The sequence below is a fragment of the Lissotriton helveticus genome, chromosome 3_1, assembly GCF_964261635.1.
Source record: "Lissotriton helveticus chromosome 3_1, aLisHel1.1, whole genome shotgun sequence".
NCBI classification, from domain to species: Eukaryota; Metazoa; Chordata; class Amphibia; order Caudata; family Salamandridae; genus Lissotriton; species Lissotriton helveticus.
This window is the reverse complement of record NC_136061.1, coordinates 1,882,463,186-1,882,483,100: the sequence shown is the minus strand read 5'-3', so window position 1 is coordinate 1,882,483,100 and position 19,915 is coordinate 1,882,463,186. Positions and strand designations below refer to the sequence as shown.

General features: G+C 44.1%; 1 protein-coding gene across 1 annotated transcript in view; it reads left to right on the top strand.

Moving 5' to 3' along the window:
* The window catches only part of LOC144823935 (sperm-specific sodium:proton exchanger-like), a 5,382,759-nt gene that overhangs the window by 114,816 nt on the left and 5,248,028 nt on the right, over positions 1-19,915 (top strand). The gene's annotated exons all lie outside the window — the stretch shown is intronic.

Sequence of the window (19,915 nt, the reverse complement as noted above, 5' to 3'; positions counted from 1 at the left end):
TCCACATGTGACCACAAACATCTCTGCAACTTGTGAACCTGCGTCCTGCTGACATCTGAAGAAGATGGGTCTAAAGAAAGGTAACAGGTCCTCCAGTACCAAGAAAGTTGTCAGTGAGAAGAAGGAAGTGAAAAAGGAAGTGGCACTTACCAAGACTGCTGTACCGCCGAGGTGTTTTTTGGGAGAAAACAAATTATGCCTGCAGCAGTGTTGTCCAGAGACCAAGCTGAGAGCAGCACCTCCGCGTTAGCAGGCCAGCCCCACCAACTTAGGTCCAAGCCCATGAGTGTCGCAGAGGTAGCAAGTCTACTAACGAGCAGCAATGTTGAAATGTCATTATCGCAAAGTAGTACACAACCAACGCAGGCGGAAACTCAACAGATTAGTGGGCAGCAGCAGGTACAGCAGCAGGCACAGCAGCAGCAGCTGCAAGAACAGCAGCAGCCATGAGACCAGCATCAGCTGCAAGAACAGAAGCAAGAGCAGCCACAACAACAGCTCACAATAGCAGTAGTTCTTCCTGAAGTAGGGGCATATCAGGAAATCGAGCTTCCACAGACAAAGTGGAGCAAGCCACTGTTTCAGAAGATCCATTGTCTTCCAGACCCCCAGCAAGGAAAAGGAGGGTTGGTCCATCATCTCCTTCTTCAAGCCCAGCTTCTGATGATCGAGATGCCACTTGGAAGCCACCAGCTCTGTCTGAAAGTGATGCACGCCACAAGACAAGGCTAGTAAAAAGGAAGGTTCCAGAAAGCCTTAGATGTATGGAGGTAGATGTACAAGAGGGGGATGATGATGATGACGAACCAGTCATCATGAACAACACTCCCAGCCCAAAGAAGATGGAGACCAACATTATTACCCTATCCAAAATGGCTGCGAGGGATGTAGCACGGATACCACCAACACAGGTAACACCAACATGACCTCCTGCTTCCATATTTTCATTTGCAAAGGCCCAGCAGGGTCCTTCATCCAGCTTAACCAGCTCCTCAGTAGGTAGTCGGAGTGTAGCTGCACAGAGTCACATTCCAATCCCACCCTCCAGTTCATCTGGTATTGAAAGTGGCACATCCAGCAGCGCCAGAAAGTTCTCCTTCCCAGTTTGGGACTTCTTTTCGGTTAGCAGTAAGGAGGAGAACATTGCTCTATGCTCAATGTGTCAACATGCTGTTAGGCAGGTAAAGCTTGGTACAAACTATGGTACCGGAGGCCAAACAAGCCATCTCAAAATACACCACAGTATTCAGTGGGAGGCTCATCTATTTCGCTTAGAAAAAGGTAAAACTGAACCCATTGCTGTTGGGGATGAAGAATTAGGAGAAGATATGATCGCAGTGGAAGATGACAAGAGGGAGACATTTCTAGCCCTGTCCCCAGCAGTGTAGTGGTACTGCCTACATCCTCAGCAACATCTCAGTGGCACAGCAGTAAGCGCCATACTCAGAGTCAGACTGAGACATCAAGGTGACCGAATACTGCAATGAAAAAAGCACGTCATTGAGCCTAACTGGGTTCAAGAAAACAGCTGCACCACAAATGAAAATAATCCAGCCTACCAGTGAGAGCATGCTTAGGTTGGAGGGACAGTACCAACGCAACCACCCAATGGCACAGTTGTACACTGTGAAGCTTGCTAAAATGTTACCGCTGGACCTTCTCCCTTTTTCATTCAAGGAACGGGTGGGTTTCCTTGAACTTGTGTCAGCCATCTGCCCTAAATTGAAGGTTCCCAGCCGGTCCTATTTCGCCAGAGTTGCTGTTCCAGCACTACATCAAGATGTGCTGGAATTGGTTGGGCAAGCTTTGCAGCAGAGTGCTATTCACAGTATCCACCTGACAACAGACATGTGGACCAGTTGCCAAGCCACTGATTACATGTGCATCACTGCACACTGGATCTCTTTTGTGGGGGTTAAAGATAAGCTATCTGAAGTAAGTGCTGTTGACACAGCTGAGATTTTTAATGCTACTCAGAAACATGCAACTGTAGCCATGTTCGCCATGGAGAAATCTCATACTGCTGTAAACATTTTAGAAGAGTTTCACAGCAAGGTCTTTGAATGACTGCGCCCATGAGGGCTTAAGATTGGTTTTGTTTCCACAAATAAGGGCAGTAATGTACGTAAGGCCATGGAGCTTGGTTCCTATTTCAGGGTCCCGTGTTTAGTGCACTGCATTAACATTATAGTTCAAGACTTTCTGAAAAAAAGAAGCCATAGTTAGCAACTTACTGACCACCTCCTGAAGAATATGCACTCATTTCAGCCATTCTTTTAAAGCTCAGAAGCAGCTAAGAATCATTCAACGTGACTGTAGAATGCCAGTCAAAGCACTCATCCAGAAGGTAGCAACATGTTGGAATTCAACATATTACATACTTGACCGTCTGTTTGAGCAGTACAGACCAATCAATGAATATGTCATGGGAAGAGGGGATGCTACTGTGAAATGCATGACCCTTCAGATGGACCAATGGTATCTAGTTAAATGACTGACTGAGATGCTTCTTCCTTTTGAGATCTTCACACGTGAAGTCAGCAAGGGGGACTGTACTGTGGGCCAAGCTATCCCATTGTTGCACATGCTAGAGCAACAGCTGAAGGAGGTGTCTGAAGCGTACAAAGGTGTAGAGGAAAAAAAAGAAGCATATGAGTTGGTGGAGAGCTTATCCCGTCGTTTAGCTGACAATACAAGGGAGCAAAATAAGATATTGTCACAAGAACATTACATTTGTGCCACAATTCTGGATCCACGGTCCAAATCAGCACTGAACAGTAAGACATTAATTTCTTTTCCAGAAGTGAATGTTGCCCGGTACAAAATGTGCATAGCTGAGGCAGGCAGTAATTTGGAAAATGAACGGCTGGTAATTAAAAGCCTGCTACATAAACCCACAACAAGGACTGCAGCAGTGCATGCAGCGTCAAGTTCAACTTTGGAGCCTGAGGGCAGTGCATTTGGCTCAGAACACTCACCAACACTATCGACAACAGCAAGAACCGGAAAATCAGCCCCAGTAAAATCTTTACAGGATTGGTATTTACAGCAAGGATTTGCTAGGTCCAGTGCTGATGCAAAGACAAAAGAGGCCGAACAAAGTGTAGCACCCCTGAACATTGAGCAGATGGTACAGGCCTATCTGGTTGACCCAACAGAGGTGTACATTGATCAAAGCCCATTGCGGTATTGGTATGGGAAAAGGGGCAAATGGCCACTGCTCAGCAGGCAGCCGATAAACTATCTTGCTTGCCCAGTCGCAAGTGTCTCTTCCGAGCCTGTTTTCAGTGCTGCTGGTTACATTGTAACAGTGAGAAGGACCAGTCTCTTGACCAAAAATGTGGAGAGGTTAACCATGATCAAAATGAATTAGCACTTTATATCACTGAATTACACAATGCATGAATCAACGCAGGAAGATGAAGGCAGAGGCTCAGGTGAAGGAAGTAGCATGTTAGATGATGATTACCTACTTCTGGTTGAAGCCCCAGGCTTTGAAGATGAGATATACTTCCCTGACAACTAGACTTCCACTTCTTACTGTCTTCTTTTTAGTATGTCTGTCTTTCTGGTTGGAAAGTTCGAATCACAACAAATCCATCACCACCGTCTTCTAGTCTTTTATTGCCATATATGAGTTTCAGCTTTCCGCATTTCAGGCAACTCCTCCGAGTCCTGCTCCTCCATCTTCCTGAATCACCCTAAATCTGTTGCCCTCAAGCCTGATGATTAGCATAAGAGAAGAAAAAAGAAAATCTTGCCTCGTTGAGTCCCTCCAAAAGAAGTGGAACATGATGATGACTACTATAGCTATCCTCCTTTCCTAGCCGAGAGAGACTGCCCATTAAAGGAAATGAGAAGGAACAGGTAATGAATGATGACATTCATTGGACGCTGACTGAGTGATTTGTGTTGTTGTTTGTAGTGCATGAAGTTAATTCATTGTGTACTATTATCTAATCTACAAACTAAAAGTAACTCCAGGCAATGTTTAGTTCCCTTCTTGTTTTTTAATAACACATTTGTACTTCTACTGCAGGCCTATCCATTGCATTTTGAATATGGAAAGGGGAATCAATCTGTACAATGCACACTTAGTTTGACAACACCATGATGATGACCACAGTGACATAATATCTTCGCAGTCACTCAGTAGGATCCAAGATGATTGATGGAATAACTCAGGGCATTTAATGAGAGGCATAAAATGTAAATAAGTCAACAACAACTACTGCAGACCTACATGTCTGGGTAGTGGTGGAGTCGAGTGCGGTGGTTTGACTGAGAGTGGTGCATTGATTCAGTCACTTAATTTGTAAAATGCTATGTTGCTGTATATTTGCTTTGTCTACTTTTGTCCCAAAAAATGTACGCTAAATGGAGGAAGGGTCACGGCGGGTGCCGTGGGACTGCTGTGTCCTGTTGTTGTTGGAGGTTAATGCTGGAAAAAGACTAGAGTAGACATGATGTATCCAGGCCACCTCTGAAAGTGTTCATGTTGCAATCCACCGTAATTTATGATATTTTTTTTCTACTTGATTTTTCACTATCCCTGTTTTTCCATCTACAATTACAGGCCGGCCCTTGCCCTGTGATATACTAGGAAAACCAACCCACATTTACCTTACCAATGAATCTACATCTGTCAGGCAATATTGATGGCTGGATCGTCCATGGAAGGGAGGACCAAGAGGAATGCTGAGATGCAACTTCCCATTTTGACCAGGATAACATACAGTAACAGTATCAATTTTCATCACCTTTTAAATAATTTGATTCATTTTTTGTCTTTAATCATTACTACTGTGTCTTGTTGTTATTAGTATGTTTGCTCTCTACATATAATTCAGTTCATCCCTACAGCTATTATAGAATTTTCTTTGCTATCTTTAATAGTAAGCCCGGGCCAGTACAACAGAACAGAAACTGTATGTAATTCGGGTCTCTCGGAGGGGAGACAGGCAAGGCAAATTGCAAAATATACTGCTGCCCCGTACTGTCTAATTGTCTAGTAGTAGTTAGTAAGTACTTCATTAACCATTAAGTTATCATCATAATGCGTGCATTTCCTTTTTCAGAAGGTACTAACATTGAAACCTCCTATATGATCTATATTGCTTTTATGATGACATGTGTAGGTTCACTTTGTCATTAACCCACCTGTAATTTATAACATCTCAAAAATTTTAAACAAACAATATATACATTTTTTACAATTTTTATCACATTTATTGCATCTTTTTTTATAATTCAAAAAGTTTAATATTTTCAATTCACATTTCATTATTATATCATTTAATACATACATCAATAGAAAGAAATGTTCTTAGAAGAACAATCCTAAGTGCAAAACAAAATACATCTTCAGACAATCTAATCAGACTTCATGACTTATTGCAATTAGGTTTACTAAAATTACAAATGCCTATCCCAGCAGCAACCTATGATTCATTCATTCACCAACATTCACACTCATTCTTTCTGCAAACATACTATAAATACACAACACTGGAGATTAATTACACCCTTCTGGAAGGTCACAACTTGTTTTGGAGAACTCTATGTTAGTAGATGTCATCAACCAATACTAGATGGTGAGAATATCTCTCCCGGACCACTTCGCTAGGGCAGACTTTGTCTGCGTGCGTTTCAGTGGAAATGCCACCTACTTCAGGACCAAAGATCACACATACATAAGGATTGTCTGCACAAGTAACTCTCCGTTTCTAAAAGAAACCTCCCTTGGTACAATTGCCAGAGTACTATTTAAAACAGTCAGTCATTTTCAGTGTGTCGCATCGTGGTGGCCTATGTCACATTCCTTCTAATAGAGACCATCGATTTAGAGGTTTATATAATCCAGCATGATATACCTCAACATGGGGGGAACACCTAATGAAGTTGTTCCTTCTTGATACAGATGAGCTTTTTGTTGCTGAGAAGTGCAGACAGTCTCTCACGCTCCTGGTGAGAAGTACGGGTACTCTCTCTTTCAAATAAACAAGTGTAGGTACACCGTGCCTGACAGTATCTGTACATTATCAACCTGGGTTCCTACAGACCAAATTGAGGTATCCATGGGCATGATTTCAGCTAAACTCAATATAACCCGTATGTGGGGGGCTGTATCAGCAACACTTCTCGAAGACTGAGAATGAAACAGGAGCTGAGTAAGCACAATGCACAGAGCTCGGCAAACACCTAAGACGGTCTCAGGATCTGGATTGATAGAAGGTATACTACATTCTAAAGAGGAGGCCCATTCATCTAACGGAAGTTTGGGCCAACAACAAGCTGTTGTTTTTGTAATTTAGACAGAAGGAATGACAACATTAGGGGACCAGTAGAGAGAGATCAAGTGATGATCTGACCAGGGGATGGGTGTAAGCTCCAAGCAACGCAGGTCCTGGAGGTTAGAAAAAACAGGGTCAAGACGGTACCCTTTCACATGAGTAGCCCGGGATACCTTCTGCACGAGTTGCAGGGCTGCGAGATCAGAGGAGAGTTCTAAAGCACTTGTTGACGCAGGGTCATCAAAGTGAATGTTTAGATCCCCTAGGATAATAAAATTGTAGACAGTGCTTGCCAATTTTGTGACTGCTTCAGGTAGAGAAGAAAGGAACAGGGCCAAAAGTCCAGGAGGCCAATATATAAGAATACCTGAAAGGGAGAGCAGGGTGTGAGTCCTATGGAGAAATGAAGATACTCACATTCAGTCAGAGGACTTCCAAAGGTTTGACAACTCAGATGGCTTTTATAAATAATAGCCACTCGACCTCCTACTCCTGTCACTCTATCTAACCTCTGTAGCAAATAATCAGACGGAAGGGTTTGGACAATATCAGGTTCAGAATTGGAGTTAGTCCATGTTTCAGTAAGAAACAAGATGTCTTGGTTTTCATCAGTCAACAGTATGTACAGCTCTTTGGAATGTTTAGGTAGAGATCTACAATAAAGTGAAAGAATGTTAAATGTTTTGGCGGGCAGTCCCACGGGGTAGAGGGGGGAGAAGTGTCCCTAGCCAAAAGGGCAGTTCTGGCAAGTCGGAGTTGTAGGGATTAAGGGAATGAAGACATTTCAACTCTCGGGTGTAGTTTAAGTGTAATAGCTGAGCCGAGCTATAACAATACCTTTCTTGAAAGAAAGAAACAGGGGTCGTCGCCCCTGGCCCCGAATGGGCGTGGATGGGCACAGACGGGCTTGCAGGGCGCTCACTGCGCGCGTCTGCTGCGCGGTCGCATCATCGGGCTTTAAATCACCTGAGCAGGGTCCAGAGACTAGAGTGCTGACCCAATATGGCCGCCAATGCGGGTTTGACTAGCAATCATATTCCTCCCCCAGGAGCTATAACACAGCTTGGTGTAGCAGCAATATAGAGGGTACAGAATAATCGTGTAATAACAAAATCAGTTCAATTTTAACACAATAAAAGTTATAACACACCCTCAATTTTAAAATAGGGCAGGAGCGGGATCCAACTGAGTTCCCATGTCAGCAAGCCTCGTAGCGGCATCAGAACCATAGCAATAGATTTAAAAACAAGATGACCGCGCCCATTGCGACCGCATAGGCAAGTTTGAGTGATATTTCCCCCCGAGGGGGAAAAAGCGTCAAACGCATAATACGCGTTCCCGAACAGGATGTACTTATCGCAAACGGGCGGGAGCATGCAATACGTGACCCGGAACAGGAAATAAACTTCATGAGCGGATGCGAGCTTCCAATACACAACCCGGAACAGGAAATAACCATGGCAAGCGAGCGGGACCAGTGAAAAACAAGATAGCCGCGCCCATTAGCGACCGCATGGGCTAGTTAGCGATATATTTTCCCTTGAGCATTCAAAAACACATCGTGAACGGGCAGGACAAGCAACTCCGCATCTTTGCTGAGTTTCTACCCACCCCTAATTGAGACCTTCGTGCGCAGGGGCGGGTAAGACTGGTTCGGGCACCAGTGTCCCAGGGTGCAGCAGGCGCACAGGATCAAAGGCAACACCGCTCATGGCGACGGCCTCGTGGCTGGGTGAGAGCTGATGGTGCCATCCATGACCGTTGTAATGGAGTTGGATTGGGCTGGCTGTGTGACTCCTCTGACTCGTGCGGATGTTGGTTGGAGGGTACCAATGGCCAATAGGTGCTTCACGGCCAGCAGCTTGGTCTGAGGTGGGATATTGTTTGTCCGCTGTGTTGGTACCATCAGCCTGTATACAATGCAGTTCAGAATGCAGAGGATGGTGGTTCTTTTGAGCCTCTAGAGGGCAATATTATTCTCTGCTGTTGGGTCTGTGAGGTTGGCGCATTTTGGGAGGGTTGCTGTCTTTGTCTGCGCTGCCTCAGTGTTGATCTGGGGGGGGTGGTGAGGGACCCGGGGGGGGTGGGGGATGATCCTGGGGGTGGTGATGGTGGGTGTTGTGTCCCTTTTGGGTGTCCAGACAGCATATTCAGTGGCTCCTTGGCATCTTTTGTTCTTCAGGTGTGGCTTTGGGCTGGCCTCCCTTTTGTGGTGCAGGCTATGGTCTGATATCATCGATTCCCAAGCGCCTAGAGGCCTGCAGGTGATTGGGCGCGCTACAAATCAAAAATAACAATCAAAAATAACTTTACACCAGGTCAGAGCAGGTGTTAATTTCCTGCTGCTAACGTGCCTTATTGTATGTTTTGTGGTCATATCACCAAACTGGCTGGTCGTTGAGATGCCATCGGAGTGGTGTTGTTGCGGCTTTTTGCACGGGAACACCTACTCTGCATCTCATTAGCGATAGTTGCTGGGGTCGTCTGTGGCGATGTTTTTTGTGGCTGCTATTGCGGGTGAACTGGTGCTATGGGCTGTTAGTACCAGCTTGTGAATGGGGTGTTAGTTTTATCTCAACTTTGGCTGCGATATAGTGCAGATTACCTAGCGATAGTTCCTTGAGAATATGCCCTGAGATTGTTACAGGAGATATAGAGAGAGAGAGAGACAGATCTCACCATAACCAGGAGCTTGTCATCGCTCACCATTGTCCTCCTCAACATCCTTGTTTTTTTTTTTGCCCCTTGTTTTCCTCCTGTTTTCCGTTAAGACTTTTTTTGTGGGTTGGTCAAGTTGACATTTGAAAAACAAAACAAACCTTCCAGAAAAAATCCAAAAAGAAGAAAAAACTCTTATATTCAGAACGAGCCAAATTCGTAAAAAAATTAAGATCTTGTTCCAATACTAACCTTATTTTTTCAGGTGTTATGTTGCTATTTTCACATGATATAGCACAATTACTTATGCCAACACATGTATCTAGTGCACAGGCAACACAGAAATACAGCAACAACCTTAAACAGGCATGTCTTCAGTAGTTTTTCACTTTTGGCAAAGTCATAACAACTTCAGAGACGGTGCGGAAGTTGATTCCAATCCAAGGGGGCAGGAAAGGAAAAAGCTCTGCCACCGAATCTGGAAGAGGATCTAAGAGTTCTAGCGGGACAGTAACAGCACAATTTGTCCTTTAAATAAATGGGGCTATGCCCCATCAAAGACTTGTGGGTAACTCAACAGATATTAAAAACAGTGTGTTTTCTGACCAGTAGCCGGTGTAGCGTTCTCAGAACAGGAGCTGAGGAAGAGTCTGCCGGGAGTTACAAACCAGGTGTGCAGTGGTGTTTTGGTGCATCTGGAGTTTGTACAATAAGGTGTCACTGGCAGCCATAAGCAATGCGTTGCGATAGTCAAGCGACTTATTACTAAGCCCTGGACCAAAGTTTACTTTACGGAGAATGGTAACCAGATAAAAATGTTCCTCAGTTGCTGCATGGTTGCAAAGCAAACCCCACAGATTGGAGAGATATGGTCTTTCTTGAATAGGGCTGGTTCTAATTTGACACCTTAGTTTATCATGGCTATCCTGGGAGAGAAAGCTGCCCCAAGTACAAAAGGCCACCATTCAGGTGACCAGAGGTGCTGGGCTTTGTTGAACAGCAATACCTCTTTTTTACCACTGTTCAGCTTGTGACAATTTGCCGTCATCCAGGCATCAATCTTTCTCTTACAGTCCATGTATCAATGCTTTTTTACACTGTCAAAATCCTGTTCAGATGAGATGATCAGCTGGGTATCACCCGCGTATGATATGACATCAAAGCCACAGGATTTGACAATCTGGGCAAGGAGGGCTACATAAATGTTAAATAATGTTGGGCTCAAGGATGACCCCTGAGGTACCCCTATGTTGATGGAGATGGTGCAGGACGTGAACAAGCCAAGCTTGATGGTCTATGTGGGGCTGTCTAGGAAGTCAGCGAGCCACAATAGGGCATTGCCACTGATGATAATCTCACGCAGCCTGCACAGCAGTATTTCGGGAGAAACAGTGCCAAAGGCTCCTGACAGATCTAAAAGCATGAGCATGGCAGGAGAGCCAGCATCTAGAGATAGGCAGATGGTGTCCTTAACTGCCACCATCAAGATCTTGGTGCTGTGCTTAGCTCTGAATCCTGATTAGGAGACATCAAGAGTTTTATAGTCCTTCAAAAATTCCGTAAGCTGCTTGTTGATTAGACTTTTTAAAACTATTCCCAATAGTAGGAGAAGTGAAATGGGGTGGTAGTTGGGCAAGACTCTTGGGTCTGTACTGTTTTTTTTTTTAAATATTGGAGAGACTAGAGCAGCCTTCTAAGCTAATGGTATTTTGGCCAAACGAATGGTATGAAGTATCAGAGTCACAACTCTATCAGAGATCCTAGGTGAACATAGGATCGCAGACAAACCAGATTTAGCTATATCAAGGAGCTCAATATTTTGATCTAAAGCAAAACGTTTAAACCTAAATAGTTGAGGGGTGGTGTCAGATGGAGGCGCAATAAGATAAGTTGGATTAATCTGATTCAGGCTGATGAGAAACTACTTATGGATTTTTTTAATCCATTTATTTATATGCATTTAAAAAATACAACTATGACTGTATACAAATCTTTGAAGCATAGATGGAAAAGGCACACATTTTATTCATCACATAACTATATGGGTTACATATCTTTGACATATGTTCTAGCCCAAATGGGTATGAGTATACTCACATTTTATCAAATTTACTTTTCCATTCTGCTGTCTTTTTACTTGCACACGTATAACAATCTTTACAATGGCAATTAAAACTTCCAAATGAACTCCCCGCTCCGATTCACTCCACCGTTTTTGTCTTACAAGTGAATACCAATCACAATGAATACAATCAGAAGTGTAAGCAGTATGGATCACCAGCTAGGTCTCATAGTTTTTGTTATATAACTATGTCAATTTCAAGGATATGATGCAGAAACTGTTTGCCTTTGTGCAGGTTGCAGTTAACAAACTGTCGCATTACATCGCCACCTTCAATAGATCAGTGGTTGAAGCAGCTTCGCTGGAGAATAAAATAATTTTGATATTTTATAGAAGGTTAAGAGATGATTTTGAAGACTAATTTCTCAGATAGTTGATCCACCGGATGGCTCCAAGGAATTTATAGATTTGGTGGTAAAACGAAATCATCGATTAGTGGAAAGAAAGTCTGAGAGAGGCAAAAATGTAGAAACAAATGTATTCATGGTTCGATAGAAAAGTCGGACAGAAATACATCAGAGTTTAGATATATCGGAACCCAAGCAGATTGGGTATCAGAGGTCCTTTGACCAAAGAAGAGAAGGAAAAAGAGTTGAAAAATGAATCAATGTTTATCCTATGGAAAACAGGGCATTTTGTGCGAGATTGCTCTATTTGACCAACCAAATCTCAGGCATTAAAAACGAGTTCTACCATAGGCCAAGTCAAATCCACATAGTCGATAGGAAATGAGGCAGCTCGGTAGAAGTCGAGATCGGCCTGCTGGGTTTGTCATTAAGTTTGACCTCCAAGGTGCCCTCTTGTTCTGCATTCAACCATTTAATCATGCCAATAATTTTAACATCTGTAACATGCCCCTCCTGAGAAGTTGAAGGCCTTGTAGATGCGGGAGCTACTAGAAAATTCATGGACACTAAATTCTCACAGTCGTTGGGCATTTAGGCCTTATGTAAAGAGAAAACCGAGGTCATTAGACCAGTGGATGGAGAATAACTGACTTCTGGCATGCTGTAATTTAATACCAAGAAACTAAGTATGCAGTGCACAAATTTACATAAAGAACACATAACCTTAGATTTAATTGATTCCCCTCAGTTCCGCTTAATTTTGGGTCTCCCATGTTTTGTCAAACACAACCCCAGTATAGATTGCAGTTCAAGATGCTTAACCCTAAACTCCCCTTTCTGCCAGCAACCTTGTCATATCCTGCCCTCCACGTTCACTGATGGGATGATCTGGGGTTAATAGGTAATGTTTGTATGTTGCTGCACGTTTGACTGCTAGCGCTGTTTTTAAAATATTGTCACTCAATCTGAGCTGTTTTAATAATCTGTGTAAAGAATTCAGATTTTTGAGAAAACTTCGCAAAATACTCACTGCTTAGTCGGCACTCCCCTGGCACTCCCCTTGCCTGCTCTCCTCTCCTGAGGCCTCAGCCTATCGACCGCAAGGAGGAGGAGTTTTAGGCGAGGCTAGGTTTCATAAGCGGCTGCAGGGCGGGAAGCGGGCAATTGTTTGTATGTTGCCGCGTTTGACTGCTAGCACTGTTCTTAAAAATATTGTCACTCAATTTGAACTGTTTTAAAACTCTGTGTATAGAATTCTGATATTTGAGAAAACTTTGAAAAATACTCACCGCTTAGTCGGCACTCCCCTGCACTCCCCTTGCCTGCTCTCCTCTCCCGAGGCCTTAGCCTATCGGCCGCAAGGAGGAGGAGTTGAGGCGTGGCTAGGTTCATTATGCCGGGTTTATGGCGGGAGCGCAGCGGGCGCGCCAAAGGCAAGCCCGTCTGCGCCCGTCCACGCCCGCCCGGACCCAGGGGCCACACACTATGGCCAATTTACCACCTACTCTTCCTCGAAGCTCAGATCATTAACACATACCTGCCCCTTTCTGGACTCCACAAGATGTCGCTTAGTGGCAAACGGCATCCTTCATTCCCTGGCGTGTTCTGTTCCCCCTCCAACACCTGAACCCCTTCACCCCTCTAGCGCAAAAACCTCATTGGCAAGGGATTCCACCCTCTGCTTCCTTTACCTGAATACCCGTTCCCTGGTGAAGCATCAACTGGACATTTTTGTGCTCCTTACCACCGATAAACCCGACGTTCTTCTCATTACCGAAACGTGGCTAACTCACGACTCTTTGCCTGATATTCTTGCAGCTCTTCCCTCTGACTATTACATACTGTCAGTCAACCGGCCTTCCGGGAAGCCGGGGGGCGGTGTTGATGCTATAATCCATAAGGACCATAAATTTACCATCCTGACCTCCTTGGTCCTTCCTGAGGTCGAGAATTTAGTTGTAAAACTTGAAACAGATACTGGGTCCTTAGTGTTAGTACTTAATTACCGACCTCCTCAGGCAATGCCCACCTTCTCGATCTCTCTTAGCAAGCAAATGGCCGCCCTAGTCATAAATTATGCCAAGGTTCTACTCGTCGGAGATCTGAACTATTGGTTTGACGATGCCGCGGGTGGGCCTCATGCCATATAACTTTCCGAGCTCCTCTTCAACCTGAATCTATCCCAGCATGTACGTACTCCCGCCCATGAAAAGGGACACATTTTGGACCAAATATGGTCCTATAATGTCTCCCTTTCTACACCCTTAATGACTCGTTGTATTTAGTCAGACCACCACCTAATACAGTTCTCGACCATCATTTGTGGCCAGTTAAAGACCACCATCCCAGTGGGTGGATTGAACAGGAAGTGAAAATCCTTAAATAATCAGGACTTTATTAACACCCAGGCCAACTCATTACCCACCTTCAGCCACAACGTAAACTCTATGGAAGAGAAGCCCTCTGAATGGCTATTGTCGGCATGCAATGAACATGTTCCGCTCATTCAATTCTCTCGCGCCCGCCACTCAGACGCTCACAAATGGTTCTCCTCCGACCTTAAAAAACAAAAACTTGAGTTACGCCAATTTGAGAGGAAATGGAGACATGAATACTCCACAGAAGGCAAGGAGCAATACACGATTGCTCGCAGAGAATATAAAAAAGCAATATTGGACACCAAAGCGGCTTATTTCTCTGAGAGAATACTAAATGCTCACAATAAATCAAAGGAAATATTTAGGGTAGTTAACGACTTTTGTAATGACGATAGAACAGCATCTGCCCAAGCACCTACCCAAGAGCTCTGTAACTCCTTAAATTATTTTTTTCTTGACAAAATAGCTACTATTAAAGACAGCATTCCAAATAGTGCCAGCCTGGACTTCCTGGAAGACATGCCTAGCAACCTCTCCACACTAGATCTTTTTCCTCCTATCGACCCCCGTATACTAGCGGAACTAATGACCCCGTTAAATCTGGATCACCCAATGACTGCTGTCCACCTCAGGTCTTAAAAGACATCTTCTTGGTCATACCTCAGAGTGTACTACCCCTTCTTAACGAGTCACTGGCGCAGGGCATGGTCCCTTGCGCCTTAAAAAACGCAACATGTGGTTCCCCTTATCAAAAAAACAGGGGCAGATTCTGCCAATCTCTCCAACTACCGCCCTATATCTCTCCTCCCTTTTGGAGCTAAAATATTGGAAGCATACGTGGCTAGGTGTCTTTCCAACTTCATTGAATCCTCAGACTAACTGGAACCTAACCAAGCCGGTTTTCGTCCTGCTCATTCTACCGAGACTGTGATTCTGGCAGTCCTGGACACTATTAGATCAAACGCTGATAGGGGTATCCAGCAGGCCCTAGTGCTACTGGACCTGTCGGCTGTGTTCGACATGGTCAACCATACCATCTTACTGCACCGTGTCGAACAGGCCGGCCTGCGAGGTCCTGCAAATCCTTTCTTGCGGACCGCACTCAGGCAGCCAGGCTCGGGAATTTCACTACCCCCAATCTCATTTCCACTTGCGGGGTCCCTCAAGGCTTTTCCCTGTCCTCGCTCTTGTTCAACCTTCACCTTAGGCCCCTGTTACATTCTTTAAAAAACAAAAAGGTGACAATTTTTAATTATGCCGACGATCTGCAGCTAATATTTCCACTGGACTCCCCGGACTCTGTCACTGAGTTTCAGGCCACCATGCTTCACATCCAGCATTGGATGGACCTGAACCACTTGAAACTTAACCCAGGTAAGACAGAATTGGTGCTCCTCGGAAAAGCAAGACCAGCTGGGGCCCGCACTACTGGCCGACAGAACTAGGGCCTCCTCCCTCGCCCTCTCTCTCAGTGAAAAGTCTCGGGATCATCATTAATGCAGATCTTTCACTTAGAGGACAGGTGGGAGCAGTGATCTCCTCTAGCTTCCATCAATTGCGTAAAATCAAGAAAATCGCCCATTTGCTGACCCACTCGGCTCTCATACAGGTGGTGTTAGCTCTGGTACTCTCACGGCTTGACTTCTCCATCTATCTTGGTTTACCAGCATTTCTAACAAGACGCCTACAAATCGTTCAAAATCAAACGGATAGACTTATTCACAAACAACCTAAATGGCTATCGGCCAGACCCCTGCTGTCGAATCTCCACTGGCTACCTATAGCCCAGCGGGTTGTCTTCAAGTCCGGCTTTTTGACCTTTAAGGCCCTTCACGGCAAAAGTCCCAGATTCATCAACAGCATGATCTTGAAGTATACCCCCGCCCAAAGCCTTCGTTCGACTCACCTCCACTTGCTCACTATCCCCTCCTTTAAACGGAAGCAGTAAGGAGGCTGCCGCTTCGCCTACCTTGCCCCTAAAGTCTGGGATTCCCTTCCCTTGACAATCAGGAGCTGTGACAATCTCATGGGGTTCAGGAAAGCTTTAAAGACCTGGCTGTTTGAGCAAGCATATGCATAGTTAACCGGCTGCGACATTCTTTACTATCAGCGTCATAAGGCCTATGGGTGTCCGTGCGCTTTAGAAGTTGTTATTAACATAACATAACATAACAATGCTGCAACAACTTAGTTTGTCCACTTTAGATGGTCTTCCAGAAGGCCATGTAGATCTGGCAGGCATCTTTGACAAACAAATGGCCAATGCCTTACCACTACACCTCGGTTTTGATTGCCAGATTGACCTACGTCTTGGATCTAAACTACCTTGTAGCTGCAATTATACATTGACAGAAAAAGAGAATGAACATCTCTGATAATATCTAGATGATTTGCTCAATATTGGTTTTACCAGGCATTCTAGGTCTCCAGTGTCCTCCCCACTGTTCAATGTACCTCGGAAAGTAGATAAGCTCCGTGTTTGAATAGATTACTATGCCCTAAAAAACATTATAGTTAAAAATTGATACCCCTTACCATTGATGCCTAGACTATTGGATCAAATCAAAGACACAGTGGTGTATACAAAACTGTAATTGAGGGGGGCATATCATCATGTCAAAGTCAGAATGACTGCCAAATGGGAAATGGTGTTTAGAACTAAATTTGGCCTTTATGAATACCACGTCATGCCATTCGGCTTCCTAACGCCTCAGCTGCCGTCCAATTCTTCAAAGACAAAGTGCTGAGAGATTTAATTGATGTTTTCTGTGTAGCGTACATAGACAATATCTTCATGTATTCTAAGTTCATGTCTGAACATACACAGCAATTGTATGGCATTCTTCAAAGGCTAAGAGAAAACAATTTGTACCTGAAACGAAAAGAGAGGATTCCTCACAACTAGTGGAGTTTTTGGGTTATATTCTATGCCAGGGAATCTGTAAAGACCCTAAAAAGGTTGAATCCATCGTACATTGCCTCCCTCCAATCACAGAGAAACATATTCAGAGTTTCCTAGGCCTCACCAATTTCTATTGATGTTTTATTGACCACTTTTCTAACACTATAACCCCTATCACCTCCCTGTAGTGCAGGGCAGTAAAAATGTGTTGGGATAACAAAGCAAAGGCTACTTTCCAAAAATTAAAGACCAAGTGTACGACAACTCCTATCCTAGCACACACACATAATGGAAGTAAATGCTGTTCAGACTGCTTTAGGAGGTATACTGTTACAAAGGAACAAGACTACTGGTCAATTACATCCCGAAGCTTTTTTCTCTCGAAAGTTGCTTTAGGCAAAATGCAGCTACTTGTCTACTGATCGGGAACTGTTAGCAATCAAAGCAGCCATTGAGGAATGGCATCAGTATCTTCTTAGGGCAAAACACGTGATTACCATTTATACGGATCATAGAAACTTGCAGTTTCTTGGCTCTGTCGAGCATTTTCTCAATGAAAGTTGAGATGGATGCTTTTTTTTAGCAATTACAACTTTGTAATTGCCTATAGACCAGCAAAAGAAAATGCCAAATTGGATGCTCTATCTCGCATTGGGGAGCCAGACATTTTGGATTCAACGGAACATCCAAGACCCATTTCCCCCTCAATCTGCTTCCAGGGATTAGTGCTAACCTCATACTTTCTAGACACTATACACCTCAAGGTGGAAGAAAAAGGCAAAAAACAATGGCTACACGAGTTTCCCCAATTAACATATCATGATGGGCTACTACTGTTTAAAGGTTGTTTGTATCGACTTAAGTCAGTCTTGCGGCAACAAGCATTACTGTTGTGTCATTTCTCACTTGTTAGCTGGTCATCCAGACCTGCAAAAAACATTGTCACTGTTTTGGTGGACATCCATGTCCAAAGACACACAAAAATTCATAGAACCTTGTCAAACATGCAACCAAGGAAAAAGAAGTAATCTAGCTCTGGCTAGCTTTTACAACATATTCCAGTACCACCCAGACCTTGATACACTGTGTCAAAGGATTTTATAGTAGACCTCCCAAAAACTAAGTTAGGCCATAACACCATCCTTACGGTAGCGGATCACTTGTCCAAAATGACTCATTAATTCTCCTGACTCTTTTCTTAGTGTTGAGCAGTATAACTGTGAGTCCACCACTGACACATTCTTTGGAGTAGCTGTGCGCTCTACAAATCCTGGTTTATCAACGTCATCAAAGACCCAACAAAACCATGGGGCAATACTTACGTTGCTTACTGCTTGTTTTGGGTGGTGAGTGGGACACCTACCTTTCAACAATGTAAAACCAATTACAACCTCCCCAGATCTGAGTGACTCAGGTAGGCTCAGATTCAGCATTGAGTATCACACCTAACTCTGGGTGCGGAAGCTAAAAGAGGAAAACTCCAGAGCGGAGCATGCTATCAACAATATATAAACTACTCCTGGCACATGAAACTGCACAGACTTGGCGTCATAATACTGAGTGGGAAAGAGTGCTAGGGACATCTATAGCACTTAAGCGGAGGTACAAACCACAATGGGACATACATGCTTCCTCTGTATAATAATCCCTTGGCCGAGAGATACACTGTACAATTTAGTTTGCTGGCAATCACACACAGACTGCACCACATGTAGTACAATGTCTCCCCTAGATGTTGGAGGGGCTGTGGCATGCTCAGAGAAGTGCTCCTTATATGGTGGGGCTGCCCATTGAACGGTCCTTTCAGTGAGAGAACTCCTTACTGCTACAGAGGGTCCTAACTTTCCCTATCCCATTTACTCCTGAGGGGATACTGTTGGATCTGAAGCCGCGTGAGTAATGGCGAACGGCACTTGACCTTCAACGCCTGGCAAAACTTACTATAGCAAACCATTAGAAACCGCACACTGGGGGCGTGGCCTGGCACCCGAGGGAAATGGTGGCGGATAATGGCGGCGGATACGTGAAGCTCCGCGGCGGACCCTGGAGATGAGCTGTTGCGGAATTACATCACCGGCACCAAAAGGCATAAACGGCTGTCGGAAGCTGTCAAGAATGCACACGGACGTTTGAGGACCGTTTCGACACTGGAAAGAGCCGCATTTACCTGTCATAAGTTCTCCGAGATGTTACTTCAGTTGCGGCCGCCATTTTGATTTGTCCGCGTGCTTCAAAATGCCTCAGTAAACGTCCCACACTGCGTTTTGCTTACTACTGGACTTAGCTCTTTCTTTTCCAGCTCATTATAAACTTTCCTTGAAATATTTCAGACCACTGCAATCTCAGCATCATTAGTTTACTGTTTTTGGTTTTCTCCTACTTGCTTTTTTCACCATAATTACAAATTGGCCATTTTAGAAGCAACATCTCTTTCGACTCGTTCTGTGTGGTAACCATGCACCCTCAAACTAACTTCCTTCTTCACTTCTGGGCACAGATTTTGGAACGCCTTCTCTTCAGGCTTTTTTAGCTGGTCTTTGCCGTCTGTTGATGCTCCATTGCTGATGTACAATTTTGAATAGAGGCTATGTGTGTTCACTTCCTACCTTAGGAATTTTTGTATCCAACATATTGCCTCAGCTACATATGTTTTCAGGTGGCATTTCAATTTTGGAGATTCCTTTAGGTATTTACATTGCCTGCACGTGATTTATTATAGCCCATCGTAGCATTCTTTTTCACGGCACCACTCTCCTAGATATTTTGCTTACATATTCTGAAATATCGGATGGAAGGGTGCTTCATAAGGCTTTATGGGCAGAACTAAAACTCTCCAATTTGCATCAGCTCGCCCAAAGGGGTTCTTCGTAAAAAAACTCCAGAATTTTCTCGGTGTTCTCAAAATTTGAGGATTCTTTACTCTCTTCTCCTTTGCACAGCACGAATCCAACAATCGAGACCTCTCAAGGTACCTCAGGGAAAATGAACACTAAGAGACTAAAAAAAGATCCTCCTTCTCCTCCCAAAAAATCCTCGATGATGTCAATGGAGTTTTTATTAAAGGAAATCAGGGCTCTACGCCTTTCATGGAAGAAACTAACTCTAAACTCCAGGTCCTAACAGATAACTGGCCCCAACTTGAAACCAGAGTATCAGCTGTTGAGCAATCGGTTACCTCTTTCAAAGAAACTTCTGCTGATGTTTCTCATCTTCAT